General features: G+C 43.8%; 1 pseudogene; it reads left to right on the top strand.

Moving 5' to 3' along the window:
- The first annotated feature begins 4,008 nt into the window (after positions 1-4,008).
- LOC122212397 lies at positions 4,009-15,043 on the top strand (annotated as a pseudogene).
- Positions 15,044-22,655: the final 7,612 nt, after the last annotated feature.

Below are 22,655 nucleotides of genomic sequence, written 5' to 3'. Positions count from 1 at the left end.
GCATGCAACATGGTGTGTTTGTTGAACTGGTAGTGCCTCTGCAAAGGGAGAGCCATCCAATTCCTCCTTCTGGTGGTGAGCTTGCCCAATTGCCTGAACCTCCCAAGATAAACAACCTTGGCAATAACAGGATATAACCAACTCACATAGGAGAAGTCCTCCCTGGAACTTCTACAAGCCCCCATGTCACTGTTTTTCTCAAAGCAGGTAGGCTCGCGTCCTTCGTCCAAGCAACTCCAAGAAGAGTTACTCGTAGCCGTGATCTCCAGTGGTAGGGACAAAGCAAACCGGCCCTGCTGTGAAGCATCTAGCACCGAGGTGGCCTTTTCTGGTTTTACCCCCCGGACTTGTGCAGAGTTGGAGAGGCTGCTTGGAACAGCTTGCTCTCACCCACATTTCTCCCCTTCCCCTACTTTATGGTTCCCCACAGAACTTCCCATGATCTAACCTTTATTTATTTGTTTATTATCTATTCTTGCCTTCCGCTGGATATAAGCTTCATAAAGGCAAAGACTCCTTTCGATTTTATTTGCTGCTGTATCCTCAGCACTTAGAACAGGGCCTGACGCACCGCCAGGCACTCATTAGTAATAATGTGAGTCGAAAACCCCGGTAAAATGTATTGTCTTTGCCCCAACTCTGCCTGAGTCCGGTTTTGACCCATTCACCAGGAAGTTGGTTTGGGAGCTGGTTTTTTAATTTTCTTAGGGCCCAGGGAAGAGTTAAACCCAGTGAGGATTTTTGGTTTTTTGTTTTTTAAATTTTATTATTTTTTTTTAATGTTTATTTGTTTTTGAGAGACAGAGACCAGGAGTGAGCAGAGGAGGGGCAGAGAGAGAGGGAGACACAGAATCGGAAGCAGGCCCCTGTTTTGAGCTGTCAGCACAGAGCCCAAGGGGGGGCTTGAACACCAAACCGTGAGATCATGACCTGAGCCGAAGTCAGACGCTTAACGAACTGAGCCACCCAGGCACCCCAAAGTGAGGGTTTTTGGAGTTCTTAGAGGACTACTAGTTAATAGGCTGTGCAAATCCAGGCCACAAGGCCACCGGAAGCTGTTTTCATTTACACAGCAATACGTTTCCTACAGCTACCTGTGAGCATGTCAGAGCTATAGTGGGAAATTAGAAGTGTCTGTGGGGTGGGTGGGTCACTTCACTCAGTCTTGGTTTCGTCCAGGGCAAACTAATGATAATAACACCTACATCACAGCAACGTGCTGCAGATTCAATGAGGTCTATGTGATAGTGTCTGGTTCCCCTTAAGCATCCATTGTAGAGCAACAATTTTTGAGTTCCCAACAATTACAGGAACCAGTGATGGATTTCTGCCAAGTGTTAGAAGGGCCCGACAGGCTTAGTGGTCGTAAAGCAAACACACTGCAGGCAAGATGCGCACTATTCTGACATGACATGTTCTGACATTAGTGATCTCATTCAATGCCCAAAACAACACTGTGAGGGAGGTATTATGATCATCTCCAGGACACAAATGAAGAAATTGAGGCACTAAAAACAATCACCCAAAGTCATACCGCTAGCAATTAGCGCACAATTAGCAGAGCTGGGATTTGAACCCAAGCCTTCAGCCTCCAGAGTCTAAGTGCTTAATTACTTCTCTACAAAGCCTCTTGAAATCAGTGAATTCACAGTAAATATGAACAGCGATAATAACTACATAGTGGGACAGTATTTTGATATATTAAAGAATTTAGTTGTTGTTCTCAGTATTTCCTGAACTGTACAACCCTTTCCCTCCTTCAAATCTCAGTGATTTAGTGTCTTCTGGGGGCATAGAACACAGGAAAAAAAAAAAAAAGTAAGCTCTGTGCATAAACAAAAGCTTTGAAAGAATACCATTTTATCTCACCCCCGGGCCAGGTGGGCTTATCTTCTCGTTGGAGGAGATAGAACTGGAAATTGTGGTTCTGGCTTCCCCTCCCTTAGGTTCTCATGATGGTAGAGAGGGAAGAAAGTACTGCAGGGATCTGCAGGTGTGAGACCAAAAGGACCTGAGCCTCCTGCCCATCCCTTACAGACCCAGGGAAACACCAGGAGGCTGATAAGCACCCTCCCCCCACCCCCCCAAACTCCCAGGCTTCCCTGGTCCGGCATGAAATGGGGACAGTGGAATATAAAAGGCAAAGTGCCTGAGGCAGCCCCATCTAATTTCTCATAGTTGGTGTTTAGAAGAAGGAACAGTCTTTCTCATGGATCAGAGAGGCACGCGTGGCAGAGACAGCTGAGTGTCGTGAGGTCTTGAGGTGGGAACGAACAGGGCCCAAGGATGACTTAGTGGATGAATGACAGAACACCTGACAGACATGAAGTAGTGTTAGCAGATATCACTGTGGTGATGTCGAGCAAGGACCAGCTGCATCAACCTTCCTGTCCCCCGAGCACCTTGATGGCTTGGTGCTAGGGAGCCATTCAGCCTCCCCCTGCAGGACGGAGCTGGGGCAACACCGGAACTGACTGAGGAGGCTTCTGTTACCAGGCAGAAAAGGGGCTTGCAACAAAAATTATTATAGGAAAATACAATTAATATAGACAACTAAATGTCTTGCATATTAGAATTCGTGCTTGTGAATCATCTTCAGTAGAGCAGGTAACATTTATTGTTTGCTACCTGCCAAGAACTGTGCCAGTACCTTGCATCGGGTCCTCAGGCTTTATCTCCTTGGAGTGAAACAAAAGAACAGAAATTTGGAATTAATGTTTATCATCTTGTTTCTCTCATCCTTTATATTCAATTTTCAAGACCTATGGCGTCTACATCCAAAATACACATGGACTCCATCCACTTTTTATTTTGCCTGGTACCACCATAGTCTAAGTTATGGTCAAAGCTGCCACGTATAAAGACCAGGAGAAAACAGGCAGACTGTATAAAGCTGAGAGAGGACTGCCTTGACAACCTTTGACAGTGGGTTGGTATATTAAAGAATTTTAATATATCAAAATTAAAAGGGGGGGCTAGGGAAACGTACCTACACATTCTGGAGGCTGGGGTTATCAAAGGGAGGTTTTAAGACAGAAGAAGGCAAGCAAGGTCTTGGTTAGAACGTGTGAACTTGGCAGGAGATGCTGGTCTTCTCTTGGAATCTGTTAAAGAACAAAAATTCAACGGAGTAAATATGAAGATCTAATTGGCTCTATTCAACAACTCATGCGCTGGTCATGATTGCTTCTGGTAAATGGAGGGGCACGCTGAGGAGTTGTACAAAATGGAAGGATTTTGTAGACTGAAACAGAGCAGTTGGGGCAAGGAGGTTATTAGCAAATGAAAAGAAAGGACGATTTCAGGCAACAATGAAAAGAAAGGACTATTTCAGGCAAGATTACCTTCCCTTAAAGGAAGGTGGTAGGAGGAGGGGGTGGGAGGAGTGTTTTACCCTGCAGATTACCTAACCAGTGCTGGTCAGAAAATTCCAGACTGAGTGCTTTAAAATTCCACTCCTGGGAGAGGCTGACATTGCAGTTACCTTAGGTATTAAATCTAGTAGAGCTTACCATAAGTGACTCCATTTGGGGCCTGTTTTTTTGTTTTTGTTTTTGTTTCTGGGTTTTTTTGGGGTTTTTTTTGTTTGTTTTTTTAATAGAACACATGGGTCTGTTCAGAGTTATTTGTGGTCTTCTCTTGGTACATATGGATGGGTCTGAATGAAGTGATGGTAAAATTATTTGACCTTGTAGTGCCATACATCATGATTTAATATGGTCTGTCTCGGTATAATTTGTTACCACTTCTTTCTTGGCCTTGTGCAATGACCCAACTAGTTTCCCTGCTTCCACACTTTTCCACCTCGATTTCTTTCTTGACAAAGCAGCCAAAATGACCTTTTTAAAAAGCTCACATTGGGTATCATTTTCCTGCCTAAAATGCTTCGTTGGCTTCCCACTGGACTCAAAATAAAATCCAAAATTCTTGGTGCAGCCTGCACCCCTGTCGATAATTCCAGTATCATCCTGTGCAACCCCCCACCCCCCAGCTATGTTCCATTAACCCTGGATTCGGGATCTTTGCCTGGATCTCCAGAACCTGAAGTGTGCCTGAGATGACCCGTGCTTCTGGGGCATGAAGGGCACCACCCGTGTTCAGGCTAGCTTCCTGCAGCTCTTCGAGGGAGGTGACCAGAGGATACAGCAGCTTGACAAGATGGTGTCGGAAAAGGCAGGATTTAAGAGGGTTTTCATCACCATACTGCCGACCTGATGTGGGCAACAAAGGCAAGTCGAGGGCAAAGCACAAGCTAACAGTTGTCCCCGGTGGGATATGTGTGACATCCCTCAGGCACTCCTGGCTGCCCAGGAGCAAAGGAAAGGGAAAAACCAATGGTTAACTGATAGAGGTCACAGTCATGCAGGACACGAGTCTCCATGGGTTTGCAAATGTCTTAATGGTTTACAAGGAAAAAAGCAATTTTATCAACAGCCAAACTTCCAGAAACCTATAGATTCAATTTCCTGGGATCTTGATCTCACCCTGCCCCCCATAGGGTAGAAAATTCTAAATATAATCAGTTTCTTCTTACACTTATAATGCAGCTCTTTCTGCCCATGGGTCCTGTCCTCAGGCTTTTATGAAGCCACCTGTTTTGTACCAAAGATGTCTCAAGAATTCTTTCCTGGCTGTGGGCTCCGAACCCCAACACTATAAATTACATAGTTTTGGTGTCCAACATGTGGCTCTGAGTCTTTTCATCTGGAGTCTGAGCCTTGGTGCACTCACATGTGGTGAGTACTTCCTCTTCTCTCCCTTTACTTTCATTTCATGGGCTTGTCAATGAGTATGGTCTTATTTGAACACTTCCATGTTGATTGCTCAGGCTGCAATCCTCCAGCCTGTGGCCACTCTAAAAAGTAGCCCGCTTTTTGGCTGGAAGCTAGTACCTTGGCCAGAATGGTAGCAAGAGCCACAAACTTGATGCCCTCTCTTTATTCCTGTCCTTATCCAAAGTTGTCTATTTAGACACGGGACCGTCAACTAAGTGACTAGCATGGCTACTGATCTTAAGACTCTTGTGTGAGGTTTCCTCCTCATTGGTCTAATGTGATCCCCTTTATATCTCTGGTCTAACTGTTTCTGGCCTAGAGACCTCCACTCAGAGCTGGTGGAAACCAGTACTTGATTGAATTAAAGCCCAACTGGGGACCCTTTCCTAGGGAAGTTGGCTGTAAAGACTACATGTGCTGGAATGTCATTTAGACCATGATGGATTTCTTAACTGACTGAGCCACCCAGGTTCCCCTAGACCATGATGGATTTCAATCTTTACTGTTCTCTGTCAGTGTCCTCTACTAACTACTTAAACTACAAAATTGGGTAATTTCCCCTTGTAAAACTTTTCTAGTGTTTTCCATAAGGTTAAAAATAGCGGGTTCTTCAAGGTAAACTAAGGCATGGTCTTTTATGTCATGGCCTTCAAGTCATGGCATGGTATCTTGGTCCATATTTTGGCACCCATTTCGCTGTCTAGAATGCAATGGGGAAGTGAGGGGATGTTAGCCTCCCTCCTCCAGGGCCTTTAATGGCAGGTGGTGATCATAGCAATTTCATTTGATTTCAGGTCACTTTGACACCAGAAACCTCTTACATATCCTTCGTGGGACGCTACCTGGGAGGCAGGGGGGATTTTCTTGGTCATGGACCTTCTCTACTTTTCTAGGAGCATAGGAGCTTCTTCTTCAGCCCCCAAGGATTCTTCCTTGGGATGCCTTTTAAACCACTGGAATCAATTTGGATTGCAAGATCTAAGGAAAAAAGAAAAACTGATCTTCTTCTGTAACATTTCCTGGTCTCAGTACTCCTTAGGAGAAGAGGAAAAATGGCCCATTAACAGGACATTAAACTTCAATACGATCTATCAGATGTCTTCTGCAAGAAGCAGGGCAAATGGACTGTGGTACCCTATGCTCAGGCCTTCATGTCCCTAAATCAGGATCCAGACCTGAGGTCCTCTTGAAGAATTTTTCTAGCCACGAACCAGGTTAATAAAGTCCCTCTGGACATATTGGATGATGATGTCTATATAGGCCCATTCCTCCTAATAAAGCTGGGCTTAGTGGAGGAATCACCAGTCAGTCCAGACAAAGAAGATACTGGCTCTGTTGCTATGCCTTCTCCTTATAAACCCAAGACCTCTCTGCTCCCAGCCCAGCTGGGACTTAGTCGGAGTGGGACTCCCTGTCTTCCAGGAGCTCCACCTAAATTTGGAATCCGCCCTTTTCGGGAAGTTGCCAATGGAGAAATGGGCACAATGACAGTCCATGTCTCCATGGCAGACCTGGCTCAGATAAGACAACAATGAGGATGATATTCTGAAAATACTCTTCAGTTTAATGAGGACTTTCAACAAATATCTATCATGTAGGATATGACCTGGATATGTAGATATCATATTAACCCTTTGTTGAATCCTTGAGGAAAAGAACTGCATCTGGGCAGGAGATCAAGAGTTCGCTGATGAACAGGCAACAAGAGACAGGGAACATTATCTGTGGAGAGAGCTGCTGTCCCAAATACTGAACCACATTGGAACTATCAGGATAGTCAGGAAAGGGAAAAGACGAGATCGTATGATTTGACAGAAGGAATGAAAAAAGGATTTATTAAACCTGTAAATTTTAACAAAAACCAGGAAGTCACCCAAAGAGTTGATTAAAATCCTGCTCTATTTCAGCGTTGCTTAATAGAACGCTAATCCTAAATATACAAATCTGGACCCAACTATACCTGAAGGAATGACTATTTTAAACATGCATTTTATAAATCAGTGGGCACTTTACATCCGCTGGAAGTTAACAAAAATGACTTTAGACCCTCAAATTCCCACTCAGCACCTCTTGGAGGTGGCTTTCGGAGTTTTCAATAATAGTGACATGGCATTAATACCAGAAAAGGACCAGAGGGCTAAGTTACAGGGTGTGATAATCGGCTCAAATATTGGCTGCTGCTATCTCGAGCTTCCCACAACACCAGACTAGCCAGAAGTCCTTGCTAAGGGCTGACTCCAGATGACAGGTCAGATAAGATCCCATGTTTCAGACATGGGCAGATAGGATATTGGAGCAGAGATTGTCCCAACAAGGGCTCTCTCCCTGGGTCATGCCCTGCTTGTAAAAACAAAGACATCGGATGAGAGACTGTCCTTGTGTCCAGAGAGAGAAGGTCAAGCACTCACCACCCTGAAGAGTTAAAACCAGAGAAACTGGCATGACAGGGCCCTGAGGCTGGTCCGGCTCCCTTTGACATCTAGATGACTGAGCCCCGGGTTGCCCTGGATGTGGGAGGTAAGTTTGTCAATTTTCTTATTGATACAGGAGCCACTTATTCTGTTCTTTTTCAGCACACTGGCCCTAGTTGTCTTTCTAACCATAAAGTTGTTGGCATAAAGGGGAAAACTAAAATGTGCCATCAAGCAATGTCTTTAACCTATAAATATAAAAGTCAGCTGGCTGCTCGTGTTTTTTTAGTCCTTGCATCTTGTCCCACTCCATCACTGGGATGAGATTTAACAAATAAACTGGGAAGCAGTTACTAAATAAGGAGACAGCTCGTTGTCTTTAACACCTGGAGAGTTAAAACCTTACCCTGATATCCCTTCTAATATCTGGAAGGAAGTAAATCTACAGGTTTGGGATTATGATGTTCCAGGATGGGCTCTGAGAGCCCAACCAATTAAAGTGACTTTAAAGGTCCCAACCACTGTACCACATAGAAAACAATACCCTTTAAAACTTGAGGCCAAGGCCAAGTCACAACCACTTATAGACAAATTTTTTAAACACAGTCAAAGCCTTGTCACTGTCCTTCTAACACTCCAATTTTGCCAGTAAAAAAGGCAAATGAAGACTATCAAACGGTATACGATTTAGCTATAAATGAAGCAATAGTGCCTGTTCATCCCATAGTGCCGAGTCCATACACTATTCTTTTTTTAATGTTTATTGATTTATTTTCAGAGACAGGGTGGGAAGGGACAGAGAGAAAGGTAGAAAGAGAATCCCAAGCAGGCTCTGCACCATTAGTGCAGAACCCCATGTGGGGCTCGATCTTATGAAGCGTGAGATCATGACCTGAGCCTAAATCAACAGTCAACCGACTGAACCCCCCAGGCGCCCCCATATACTATTCTCACCCAGGTCCCTGGTGACACCAACTGGCTTACAGTACTGGACTTAGGAGATGCCTTCTTTTGGTTCCCTCTCAGTGATGAAATGCAGCCACTATTTGCCCTTGAATGGGCCTCACCTTCAAGCCCACGGGCTGCTCAATTAACTTGGCCAGTCTTGCCTCTGGGATTTAGAGACAATCCTCACTTCTTTGGGGCTGTGCTTACTAAAGACCTCCATGATATCTCCCTGACTCAAGGGACTGTAGTACAATATGTGGATGATATTCTAATCTGTAGTCCCACAGAAGAAATGTCTGATAACAATTCTATATTTTTATTTAATTTCTTGGCAGACAGAGGGTATTGAATCTCCCCTAAAAAGGTAGAAATATTGAAACAGAAAGTATGATATTTGGAATATGAACTAACACCAGGACCCTGTCTATGGACAGAGAAAAAGGCTGTATTAGATCTTGGAACCCCAGCTACGAAAAAACAACTCTGTACTTTCCTAGTCATGGCAGGTTTTTGCCACCTATGGATTCCTGGATTTGGGCTCTTGGCCAAACCACTGCATGATTCAGTTAAGGGCCCTGATGAGGAATCTTTACTCTGGACTAACGCTCAGCAGATGGCCTTTCAAACAATAAAAGCTAGGCTTTCATCAGCCCCAGCTTTGGCTTTACCAAATTTAGAAAAATCTTTCACTTTATACACAGCAGAAAAACAGGGACAAGCTTTGGGGGTTCTTACCCAGAAATTAGGAAATGAAACAAGACCAGTGGGCTATTTTTCAAAGTCACTTGATAATGTAGCTCAAGGGTGGCCAACTTGTCTCTGAGCAGTGGCTACAACAGCCCTCCTGGTAGAAGGAGCCTCAGAACTTAGTGTGGGACAGTCGCTGACTGTGATAACTCCACATCCCGTCCAGAGTGTCTTAGAAACCAAAGGCCACCAATAGATAATGGGAGGCCAACTTACTAAATTCCAGGCTATGCTTTTAGATACATGAAATAATACTTAAAACCTGTCAAATTTTGGGGCACCTGAGTGGCTCAGTTGGGTGAGCATCTGACTTCGGCTCAGGTCATGATCTCATAGTTTGTGAGTTTGAGCCCCACGTCGGGCTCTGTGCTGACAGCTCAGAGCATGGAGCCTGTTTCAGATTCTGTGTCTCTCCATCTCTTGGCCCCTCCCCTGCTCATGTTTTGTGCCTCTCAATAATAAATAAACGATAAAAAAAAATTAAAGAAAACAACGAAAAAACCTGTCAAATTTTAAACCCAGCTACCCTTATGCCTGGGCCTGACCATTGTACTTCTATGTTGGAACATGACTGCTCAGATTATCAATCTTGTTTATTCTAGCAGATCAGATTTAAAAGATTCCTCTATTGAAAATGCAGATGATAATTAGTTTACTGATGGCAGTAGCTTCATGGATGAGGGAGAGAGAAAAGCTGGATATGCTATAGTTAGTCTAATTAAGACCATTGAGGCAAAAGCCCTTCCAATAAATACTTCTGCTCAAAAGACTGAATTGATAGCTCTTATCCATGATCCTTGATTGGCAAAAAGGCCTAATTAATATTTATACTGACTTCAAATATGTTTTTCTAATGCTGCATACCCATGGAGAAGTCTGGAAGGAAAGAGGACTATTTTCAAGGCATAATTCCCCAATCAAATATGGGCCTGAAATTATTACTCCTCTTGAGGCTGTATACCTACCTAAGGAGGTACCTGTAATTCACCTCAAAGGATATCCAAAGGACATGATCTAAAATCTAAAAGAAACAATTCAGCAGACCATCATGCCAAGCAGGCAGCATGGGATAAACAAATATTTGATCTTATACCAGTCTTAACTCCAATAAAGTCCATAGCTCCAGTCTATTCAGGCCAAGAAATTCATATAGCCCAGGCACAAGGATATTCAAAAAATGCACAAGAGTGAAAAATCTTCATACCCAAGAATAATCGACGGAAGGTAACAAAGGGTTTATAAACACCAGGCTATTCATTTGGGAAAAAATGCCTTAAAACATTTAATTAAAAATATATTTGATGGAGTAAACTTCACAGCCTCAGTAAAGCAGTTCTGCTAATCCTGTATTGTTTGTGTGCAGGTAAATCCAGAAGGCACCGTCCACCCTCCCCCACTTTTAAACCAGTCCAAAGATTTGGATCATACCCAGGAGAGGACTGGAAGCCTGATTTCACACAAATGCCTCCTTGCAAAGGCTGTAAGTTTCTACTAGTGTTTATTGATACCTTCACAGGATGGATGGAGGCCTTTCCATGTGAAACCGAAAAACCGAAAGAACCACAGAAGTAACCAAAGTTTTGTTGCGAGAAATTATTCCCACATTTGGCCTTCCACGATCCCTTCAAAGTGACAATGGTCCCTCTTTTACTGCAGAAACAACTCAACAAATAGCACAAGTTTTAAAAACTAAGTATTTTCTGTGTTCAGTCTGGCGTCCACAATCCTCTGGGAAGGTAGAAAAAGCTAACCATACTTTAAAATGACACCTTACTGGGGCGCCTGGGTGGCTCAGTTGGTTGAGCGTCCGACTTCAGCTCAAGTCATGATCTCGCGGTTTGTGAGTTCGAGCCCCGCACCGGGCTCTGTGCTGACAGCTGGGAGCCTGGAGCCTGCTTCAGATTCTGTGTCTCCTTCTGTCTCTGCCCATCTCCCCGCTTGGGCTCTGTCTCTCTCTGTCTCTCAAAAATAAATAAATAAACGTAAAAAACAAGAATTTAAAATGACACCTTACTAAACTTAGTCTTAGAGACCCAGGAAAATTGGGTTACTCTTTTACCAATAGGACTTCTCAGAGCAAGAACTGCTTCAAAACAACCTCTAGGACTCAACCCTTTTGAGTTATTTTATGGAAAGCCATTTCTTCCGGTGGATCTGTTATTAGATGAAGATTGTAATGCTTTGTTAAATTTTTCACTTGAGGCTAGTTTAATTCACAAATTACTTAATGAGTGTACTGATCACATGCTCCCCAAACCTGATTTAACTACAACTGAAAGTCCACCCATGTAAGTCCTGGAGATATAGTTGATTGAAAGAATTGGAAGTCAAATACAGCCGGAGACTTAAATCTAAAGTGGAAAGGTCCATATCGGGTCATATTATGTACTCCCCCTGCAGTAAAATTAGAGGGACACTTCACGGGCTCATTTATCTAGAATAAAACCTGTACCTCCTTCACAGGAGACCCATGAGCAAACAAATGCACCTCTGACTCTGTGAACCTGTAGAAGATCTCAAACTCCTCTTCAAATGATGATGAAGGTTGTATATTTCCTCTTTGAGTTCCGTCCACCTATCTTGGCTGACAATTCCTTTCTACAATAGGCACAACATGATGCTAAACTACAAAATCAAAGAGCTAGTTGCCTATGTGGAGTTTTGCCCATGTCAAGTACATCTGGGTTACCCTGGTGGGTGTTCCCTTTACAAGGCACAGATTGGCTCTCTCTCTATTCTTATATTTCAGTGATGATATATAATGATGCAATGTCTTGTGATAAACCTATCACTAATTAGGATGTTTCTTCCTGGCCCATGATCGATAGGATATGGAATTTACCAGGACATAACCAGACTTTTTCATGCCCTCAAACTATTAAAATCTTAACTGATTTTACAAACCCACAAATTGCTGCCTGCCAACAAGTGCCATAGTTATGAAACCCTACTTATCACTATGCTGAGAATGGCATATATCAAATTTGGGATGTATATTTATGGCTCACACCCACGACTGGACAGCTCAGTCAAAAGGCACTTTTATGCTGGGGACAAAGAAATCATACATATGATACCTGGGAAAATAGCCAACATCTGGGCGTTTAGGATGGCTATCATTAGAAACAAGTTCCCAAACCATTGTGCTCCAGGCTACTGACAAGTTTGCTACTGATTGGATAAGGCGACCTGGAATCAGACGGCCAGCTCCAAACAGAACCCACTGGTTATGTGGGACTAACCTACGGCCATGGCTTCCTCCGGAGTGGATAGGTTGTTGCACCCTAAGTTTTGCCTGGATTCATGGGCACATTAACAAAACCATCACTACCCTGACTAATCTTCCCAATTTAAAACAAAGGTGGGGGCACCCGGGTGGCTCAGTTGGTTAAGTGTCCGACTTCAGCTCAGGTCACGATCTTGTGGTTTGTGGGTTCGAGCCCCGCCCGCGTTGGGCTCTGTGCTGACAGCTCAGAGCCTGGAGCCTGCTTCAGGATCTGTGTCTCCCTCTCTCTCTGCCCCTCTCCCGCTTGCCCTCTGTCTCTGTTTCTCTCTCTCAAAAATAAATAAAAACATTAAAAAAAATTTAAAAAAACAACAAAGATGGACACGATCTGGTTTTCAATGGTATGATCATTTGGCATCCATTTTTCTCCATCTGTAAGGTTAGAAAGTATAATTTGGCACATGGAAGTCCTTAGTAAATACACCATAAAGGCACTCAGTGATTCACAGAACAGTATCTCCTTACTTAATACTGAAGTTGCACAGATGAGCAAAGCAGTTCTACAAAATAGAGTGGCTTCAGATGCTCTAATCACAGCACAAGATGGCACATAGGTCATTATTAAAACAGAATTCTGTGTCCACAACCCAGGTTGTCACAGAAATGTCACAGGGTTACTAAAAAATGTGAATATCCAAATTGGGGCTCTACAAAGTCCTTCTCTCTCGTTTTTTAAAAAAATTATTTTTTAAGTGGGGTAGGGGCAGAGAGAGAGGGAGAGAGAGAATCCCACACAGGCTTCACACTGTCAGTGGTGCGAGGGCAGAGCCCCATGTGGGGCTTGAACTCACGAACTGTGAGATCATGACCTGAGCTGACATCAAGAGTCAGATGCTTAACTGACTAAGCCACCCCAAAATCCTTCTCTCTCTTTCAATGATTGGTTACGTTTCTGGCCTGGGGAGGGCTATGGTCAACAATTAGGGATCTTTTCATTGGACTTCTCATTCTTTTTTTTTTTTTCACATTTATTTATTTTTGAGAAACAGAGTGAGACAAAGCGTGAGCGGGGGAGGGGGAAAGAGAGAAGGAGACACAGAATCGGAAGCAGGCTCCAGGCTCCGAGCAAGAGGTCAGCACAGAGCCCGATGTGGGGCTCGAACCCACGAACTGTGAGATCATGACCTGAGCCGAGGTCGGACGCTCAACCAACTGAGCCACCTGGGCGCCCCTGGACTTCTCATTCTTATAGCCACACTCATCGTAGTGTGTTGCTTTCTTAATAACTCACCACTTGGTGCCAAGACTCCTTCCCCGCCATAACTTCAAGCTGCAGGTGATCCTTTCCACTCCACACATGTGGCCCCTCTTGGACTCGCTGCTTCTCCTTTCATAACTCCTACTTACAAAAGCCCCCCACTGACAGTGTTGACCCATAGTTAGGGACATCCCCACACCCCTATTCAGCAGGAAGAAGTTACAGAAGACAAGACCTTCCACTCTCAGCAACCTTAAAGATTTAGAGGTTAAAATTGTTCAGGGTGGCGAATGATGTGGGGAAACCGAGGCAAGCTGAGGTCAAAGCACAAGCTAACAACCACCTGGGGGAGGGGAGGAACCTCCCAGGTCAGGTGGGATGAGTGTGACATCCCTCGGGCACTCCTGGCTGCCCAAGAACCAAGGAAAGGGAAAAAACTAATGGTTCACTGATAGAGATCCCAGTCATGCAGGACAGAGTCTCCATCAGTTTATAACTATCTTAATGATTACAAGGTAAAAGGCAATCAAAAAGACTTTTTTAATATTCATTTATTTTTAAGAGAGAGAGAGCGAGCAAGCAGGGGAGGGGCTGAGAGAGAGGGAGACACAGAATCCGAAGCAGGCTCCAGGCTCCGAGCTGTCAGCACGGAGCCCGATGCAGGGCTCGAACTCACAAACAGTGAGATCATGACCTGAGCTGAAGTCAGACGCTTAATGACTGAGCCACCTAGGCGCCCCTAAGGTAAAAAGCAATTTTATCCATAGCAAACTTCCAGAAACCTGTAGATTCAACTTCTTGGGACCCTGATGTCATCCTCCCCTCCATAGGATAGAAAATTCGTATATAATCAGTCACTCCTTACACTCACAATGCAGCTCTTTCTGCCCATGGGTCCCGTCCCCGTCCTTTAATAAAACCACTTTTTTCTGCAACAAAGATGCCTCCAGAATTCCTTCTTGGCTGTCGGCTCCGAACCTCAACACTTCAAACCACATCAGACCTACATACGAAAAGTGGCTATTCAGGTGCTGGCTAGGTTGGGGGCATCCACGCATAAGATTTGTATGGACATATGACTCCCGGCACACCTCAGGGAGATGAAGGAACCCTCTGAGAGACAGCAGACTGACCCAAGTGCAATGCCACACAAGCGGAACCCTGTGTGCTCAGAGCGGTGCTGCAGCATCTGTGCATTGGTTTGAGGGCACAGCGGATGACAGTGTCGATCTACGTATCTGTTTGGCTGAGGCACTTCTCGCTGCGGATGTTACACTGAATACGCTGCAGAACATTTCTGAAGGATTGGCGGTATACCCCGAAGTAATTGAGCAGTGCGTTCAGCAAGAGCTGCCTTTCATGGCCACGGAGAACGTCATCACGGCCATGGTGAAAGCTGGGGCTAGCTTCCAGGATTGCCACGAGATAATAAGAGTGCTTTCCTAACAGGCAGCTGCTGCGGTCAAGCAGGAAGGAAGCGGGTGACAATGACCTCATAGAGCGAAGCCAGGATGATGCCTCTTTCAGTCCCATTCACTCCCAGTTGGACCATCTACTGGATCCTTCTTTTACGGGTCGTGCATCCCAACAGGTGCAGAGATTCTTAGAAGAGGAGGTTTATCCCCTGCTAAAACCACATGAAGGTGTCATGAAGGTGAAAGCAGAATTACGTCTGTAGAGTTGGAAGAGAATTAAACAAGAAATCCTCGTTGGCTCTGTTCACTTTTGTTACTGAGTCACGGAAACTTGCCCCATCCAGTGCCTTATTTTACCTCAAGAGCCGTTAACCTGCAATTGATCGGTACTTTTTGTTTGCATGACACATTTCTCAGCGTTTACAATGCAGAAATAAACTACGTTAACTTGGACTCTGTTTTCTCTGTGTTTTCGTTTGTCTGTTCTAACAACAACCCCAAAATGATCTATCTGTAACACAGCCCAGTCTCCATCGCTTCGGCACATCACAGGGGTAGAAAAGAGTCACACGGCTAGCACCCTTTCGTCTAAGGCAGAACTTCATGCCTCCTCGGACCACAAGCCCATCTCCCTCCAGAGATCCAGCCCAGAGCCCAGCTGAACACACAAATAGGCAAGCAGAATGAAGTTGGCCCCAGGCTTCCGCACATCTCACCTCCCCGCCATGGCCCTCCAAGCTTCCTGGCTGCACCCTTCTGCCCCCCACTCCCAGGCCAACTCCCAGCCTCTGAGTCACCGGGGAGCTTTCTCTGTGGGATAGTTAACCAGGGTTTCAGTGTTAATATACAACAATGTCCAGTGAAATCCATTGTTTCCTAAGTGACTCCCCTATTTTAATGACAACTGATGCTGCCTCTGTGCCCTCATACGTGATGTCCCCTCTGCCTGGATGATCCCCAACTCTTCCAGAAACTACATTCCTATAGAATCTGTCTGTGCATAAAGAAACCTCTCAAATCCCCATTTTATATTGGGTCCTTTTAGGACATGATCTCAGCGCCTGTTATATTTCCTTTTACAGCATACATTTTATAATCGTATGCTAATTTGTACATTTATATGTCTAATATCGCCTCTCTAGTAGATCGTAAACTTCATGAACTTACTACTAAGTGCAGATGAAAGAATTGTAGGGAGTGTGTGTACCCAGGCTTGGCTTTGGAAAAGAAGCTGGGTGTCCTTCTGGCTCACTGGGCTCACTTCTGCTCCATATACCTAAAGGTACCTTAGTCTGCGACCAGGTCATAAGAAAGGTAATTTTTAAAATTTTAAGTAGCAATACAGTAAAACCTTGCATTGCAAGTAACTTGTCAGCGAGTGTTCCCCAAGATGAGCAAACGCTTCTAATAAATTCTGACTTGATAAATGAGCGATATCTTGCCATATGAGTAGTGCGTCATGCCAAAAGTCACATGACCGCAACTGAGCCAATAATTCTTGAAATTCGCTTTGATAGACAAGTACTCTGGGTTACAAGCATGTTTCCGGAGCGAATTATGCTCGCGAACCAAGGTTTTACTGTAGATCCTTGCTACAACAAATAACTGTGTTGTGAAGGTGACAGATGAGTAAAGTATGGAGGCCGCTTTTAGGCAAACAGGCTCAGCGATGGGATACAGAAAGGGCCTGGTGACCACCTGGCTGAATACAGGCAGGCCCTTCGGGCAACTCACCCTGAAATATCCGTAGGCTCTAGCTGACCAGCGGGCGACTTGCAGCTAGGCATGCTTACCCAAAAAGGGAAATTCTGTAGTCACCATACCTCCTCACTTTCCCTCCTTGAAAAGCGGCCCCCACCCTCTGCCTCCTGGCAGACTGCCTCTCCTCTGCTGTCCTGCCACGCCCCCCTGTGGTGTATTCCATAAACTTCTATCTCCTTTGTTCTGCCTCGGGTGAATTCTTTCACCTCCCGTGCCACTGGCATCCACTTGATGGTTGCCCCACATTTGGAGGTCCCCATCGAGTTGAGAGACACCATTTAGGCACCACATTAAGGTTTATAATAATTAGGATCTTTAGATGAATGTAAGATACTGTAACCAAAGTGTGATGCCCTCATGTCATGAGCCTAAAACGATTGGAAATAGCAGAGCTTAACAGTCAAAAGTTGGGTAGGTGAGAGTCAGAAAGTTTGGGTTTGAATATTTGAACTTTGCTTACTGGTTATGTATCCTTGGGCAAACTACTGTCTGTGTGCCTTGGTTTCTTTATCTATAAAAAAGGAATAGGGGCGCCTGGGTGGCTCAGTTGGTTAAGTGTCCGACTTCGGCTCAGGTCACGATCTCACGGTCCGTGAGTTCGAGCCCCGTGTCGGGCTCTGTGCTGACAGCTCAGAGCCTGGAGCCTGTTTCGGATTCTGTGTCTCCCTCTCTCTCTGACCCCCCCCACCCCCCTTCATGCTCTGTCTATCTCTGTCTCAAAAATAAATAAACGTTAAAAAAAAAAGGAATAAAAAATTCCTTACCTTCAGAAGGCCGATATAAAGATGAAATAACACATATAAAGTGCTTGGCTCTTAGCGGGTGTTAAAAATAAAACAAAATTCAACCAGCAATTTTGAAGATCTAACTGGCTTCCTTGAGCAATTCATGAATTAGGAAGCTTGCCGTCCAGCAAGTAGAGAGGTGCTGCGAGGAATTGTACAAGATGAAAGGTTTTTACAGGAAAGAGGTTGGAGCAAGGAAGCTGATTAGCAAAAGAAAGAAAGATTTGCTGCATCTTCTTTTGGCAGGGAAGGGAAAGGCAGGGTTTGTTTGTTTGTTTGTTTGTTTAAGTGGGACACATTTGACACAGAATGCTACATTAGTTTCAGGTATACGACATAGTTTTTCAACAAGTCTATGCGATCTGCTATGCATGTCACAGGTGTAGTTACCACCTGCCACCGAACAACCTGCTAGAATACTATTGACCATATTCCCTCTGCTGTGCCTTTAATCCCCGTGATGTATTCATTCCATGTCTGGGAGAATGTGCCTTCCTCTCCCCTTTATCCCCTCCCTCTCGCTTCCCGCAACCATCAGTTTGTTCTCAGTATTTGTGGGTCAGGTTCTGCTTTTTGTTTGTTTGTTTGTTTATTCATTTGTCTTCTAGGTTCCACATATAAGCGGAGTCCTGTGGTATTAGTCTTTCTCTGACTTATCTCACCCAGCACAGTACCCTCTAGGTCCATCTATGTTGTCACAGATGGCAAGATCTCATTTTTGTGTGTGTGATTTGGTAATATTCCATTATACACATCTTTACCAATTCGTCTCTTGATGGACATTGGGGCTGCTTCCATATCTTGGCTATTGCAAATGATGCTGCAATAAACATAGGGGTGCATATGTCTCTTCGAATTAGAGTTTTTGTTTTCTTCAGGTAAATATCCAGGAGTGGAATTACTGGATCGTATGGTGGCTTTATTTTTAACTTTTATGAGGAACCTCCATACTGTTTTCGACAGGGACTGCATCAGTTTACGTTCCCACTAGCAGGGTGTGACGGATTCTTCTCCCCACATCTTCCCCAACACTTGTTATTTCTTGTCTTTTTAAGACTAGCCATTCTGACAATAGTTCACTGTGGTGATTTCAAGGTGATTATTTCATTTGACAGAGTTGGTTGTGTTTTTTGTTTGTTTGTTTGTTTGTTTACCATGCAGATTGCTTCTAGCACTGATCAGGAAATTTCGAGATTGACTGTTAAAGGATCACATTCCTGAAATATTCTTGAAACTGTAGTTCTTGGTTTGCTGTCCTGGGGAGCCAATGACTCCATTTGGAACTTGTTGTTTCTTTTTTTTTTTTTTAACGGAAGAGCCCTGTACAAGTTTACTATGACCTGTTTAGACACAAAAGCATACTTCAGGGAACAGGTATGGGAAACCCATGGAAATGACAGAACCAAGCAGATGTCGGTTATTTTGTGATTCTGGCTTAACAAATTAAAAAATCGCAAAGAAAGTTTAGAAGTCAATGTCTATGCTTCAAGAGAATAGTACTTTTTATAACTGTTTCATTTAGTAAAGCCTTAAGAGTTTGAAATACCTGTAATATCCTCTGAATGCATGATTGTGCTTATTTTAAACTTTTCTGAAGTAGAGAATATTTCATTGCTGGGATTAGCTTATGAATTTTTTTGTCACTAAACACATCTGTAAAGTGATAGACACTTTATGAGTAAGGAATGACCTAAAATACTCTCAAACTTCAATATATTATTCAATGGCTTTTGCAATTACTAATTTTGCATGTATTACTAATATTGCATGTATATTAGGCCTTTTGGAATTATGGTCTCTATATCTTTTTTTTTTTTTTTTTTTTTTTGAGAGAGAGAGAGAGCTTGAGCAAAGGGGGAGAGGGGCAGAGGGAGAGGGAGAGAGAGACTTAAGCAGGCTCCACACTCAGCTTGGAGCCCGATGCTAGGCTCAATCCCATGACCCTGGGATCATGACCTGAGTCAAAATCAAGAGTCAAAGGCTCAACCAACTGAGCCACCCAGGCACCCCTCTGTATCTTAAAGAACACAGTGGGAGCACCTGAGTGGCTCAGTCAGTTAAGCATCCAATTCTTGATTTTGGCTCAGGTCATGATCTCACAGTTCATGGGATTGAGTCCTGCATGGGACTCTGTGCTGACAGTGCAGAGCTGCTTGGGATTCTCTCTCTTTCCCCCTCTCTCTGCCCCTTCACTGCCTTGTTTGCTCTCTCTCTCTTGCTCTCCCTCTCTCTCCCTCAAAATAAATACATAGACATTAAAAACAAACAAAAAAAAAGAACACTGTGAAACAGCCTTTCCTAGCTTATTTATTGCAATGAACATCATGGTCATTAACCACTGTTGGTCCAGGTAACCCCTATTACTTGGGGCTGTTCTCCACTTTCCTATTCTTCCTGTTTTTTGCTACTCTTGACTATAGTTATAACCCCTTAATGGAATACCTTCCTCTATAGCTTGACAGTTGGTGAAGGAAACTATGCTGGGACATATTCCATATCTGTAGGTGGTGAAAGGGAAAATAAAAGAGAGAAAGGCATTAACTGAAATCAAGCTGTAAAGAAATAGGACATCAAAATACCAGGGATTAAAGTCTCCGACACTGTGGGCTAGCTTAGTGCTTCTGGCCTCGAAAACATACTTCTAAGGAGCGGTCCAGTTCCAATCAATATATGATTATAGAATTGTGGTTCCCGTGTTTCTTGATGAAGGATCTCCAAAAAATAATATTTTTTAGCATTCTCCTTCCAAACTGTAGATTCATAGTTCTCGACTTTTTCTCTATGTCGTGGTGAGGTGGTGGGGGAAGAGGGCCAGAGAGAAGGTTTCCTAGAAAAGGAATCAGCAGAGTCTAGTGAAACCAGAGCATTAGAAGCAAACTTATGAGTTCTAGCCCGGCTCTGTGACTGAGCATGGGGTGGCTGAAGGAATCTGGCTTAATGTTTTGAGGCTGTACTTTTTGCGTCTACCCAACTCACTGGGTTGGGAGGAATAGAGAGGGATACTGCCTTTTGTGATTGGTGGGATGCTGAGTTTTGAAATATTCAAAGTGAAAGGAAAATGTAAAGTTCCATCTCTTGTTCCCCGTGTCAGCCTGGACAGAAGCCCTCACGCGACCTCATCTGTCGGCGTGACTCACTTTCCTGACTCTACCCTTGCTTCTTCCGTCTCCAACAGTTGCCACCAAAAGAATGCTTTTCCTGAGAGTCTGATTAAATCACGGCTCTGCCCCACATCGCAATGGCACCCTCCACAGAATGAGCTTAAATGTCTCTGCAAAACATTTTTTTAATTCCCCAAATATTTACCCTGTTCCTAATATGGACCAGGCATTGCACAAAGCTCTAGGGATTCAATGAGAAATATGGCACAGCCCTAATCGCAGAGGAACTTGTAGACTAATGAGGAGAAAGCAGACAATTTCTGTCTTGGTCTGTTCAGGCCGCCATAACAAAGTACCGCACGGTTGGTGGCTTATGAACAACAGACATTTATTTCTCACCGTTCTGGAGGTTGGAAGTCCGGTTTCAGGGTGCTGGCACCTGGTCAGCTTGCAGACTTCTTACTGTATCTTCACATGGCAGCAGGGACTAGGGAGCGCTGTGGGATCTCTTCTAGAAGGGGTCCACTCATGACCTCATCACCTCCAAAGACTCCACCTCCTAACACCATCACATTGGGGGCTAGGATTTAATATATGAATTTGGGGGGAACACTAACACTCATGCTATAGCAATTTCTTCATTTACTTTTTCAATGACACTGACTTATTTAAAAAATCATTCACCTGATCAACATATATTTGAGTGTCTATTTTTTTTAGATATGAAATTTATTGTCAAATTGGTTTCCATTGAGTGTCTATGAAACGATAGGACTAGGACTTGGGGTAACAGTGGTGGATGAAATTAAATATTCACCCTCTTAGTGGTGGCTTAGATGACTCCTAAAAATACTACATCTCAGAACTATAGAAAGGAAAATGCAAAAATTAACTTTCCTACCCTATATCTTTCTACTTCCCAAAGGTAATCATCATTAATGACTTTTTGTGTTTCCAAAATGTCCTGTGCTTATGCCAAATGCAGGACTATTTTATTTTTAAGCAAATAGATCAAGCTCTAACTCTACACAATGTATTTAACTGAGTTGTATTTAACACCATTGCAATAGGTATGTGTCTTACAATCAATATCATCTTATATTTCTGACGGACAGAATATTTTTCTTCTATTCTTTTCTTTTTGGTACATAAAATCAGGGTGAGTCTTAGGGTTGAGTCAATAAAATATGGTATTTTAATAGTACAGGACTTGACTACAAGAACACAATACTGAGCCAGTCAGGATTGCCATTAATTACATTAGACTACGAGTAACAGAGATTAAAAACAATAGCTAAAAAAGGAATGTAACTTTTCCTTACCTAATAAGAAGTTCAGGAGTTGAGAATGCAGCGTATATGCATGGCTTTAATAACCCCCCAGGGTTCAAACTCCTGTTCTCTTTTTGCTTCTCATGGCAGTCACACTTAGTGGCTCTTTTCTTCCCAATAGAGTGACCACATTCCAGGCAGGGAGAAAGATGTCATCTGCCTCTAACCACTCAATATGCAGCAGTGGAGAAGGAACAGGTAAACGCAATAAACAAAAACTACCATTCAGGAAAGGGGACGATGGGAAACATGTGGTGGTCACCGGTCCATAGCTATCATCAAATTCTGCCTGGCAGACGTGGTGAGGACTCTGGGCCTTAGCACAGGGGAAGCTCATTGGTTACACAAGCTGGCAACTCCCGAGTCTGCTTTCTGGGAGAATCTTCCTTGTGCATTGTCCTCTGTGGACCTCGATCTTTCCTCTCCGAGGTGAGGATTATAATGGATGCACTTCTAGGAGTTTGCCCAGCTTTTGAAACCCATTTATTTTGGTGGCAGTTTGAGTGCACTGAGATTATTCTAGCACCTAAAAGCTTTTACAGGCCAGGTTTAAGGCACCTTTGACCACTTTATTCTCTCTAGATTCTGCAAGCCTGCTGTCTGTTTGCTTCCAGTCATTTCCACACATCAGAAACAACAGCCAAAGATCTTGTGAAGACATGCTTTTTACATGTGACAATTCTGACCTTTTCCCCACTGGCTTCTGTGCTACCTTTTCAGATGGCTCCTGCTGTGAGGAAATTTGAGAAAATGGCAAATTCGATCACACCAGAAGCTTTCTGCTCTTTTATGAAAGTAGCACTGATTTTCTCTCCTAAGCCTGTACTTATAACGCCTTCTGTTTGAAGTAGGGTAGCAGTTGGCTTTCTTAACTCTGCAAGGCTACAGACTATGGAA

Source organism: Panthera leo, chromosome F3 (assembly GCF_018350215.1).
Source record: "Panthera leo isolate Ple1 chromosome F3, P.leo_Ple1_pat1.1, whole genome shotgun sequence".
Lineage (NCBI taxonomy): Eukaryota > Metazoa > Chordata > Mammalia > Carnivora > Felidae > Panthera > Panthera leo.
Note: the sequence above shows the minus strand (reverse complement) of the source record. Positions and strands in the feature narration are given on the sequence as shown.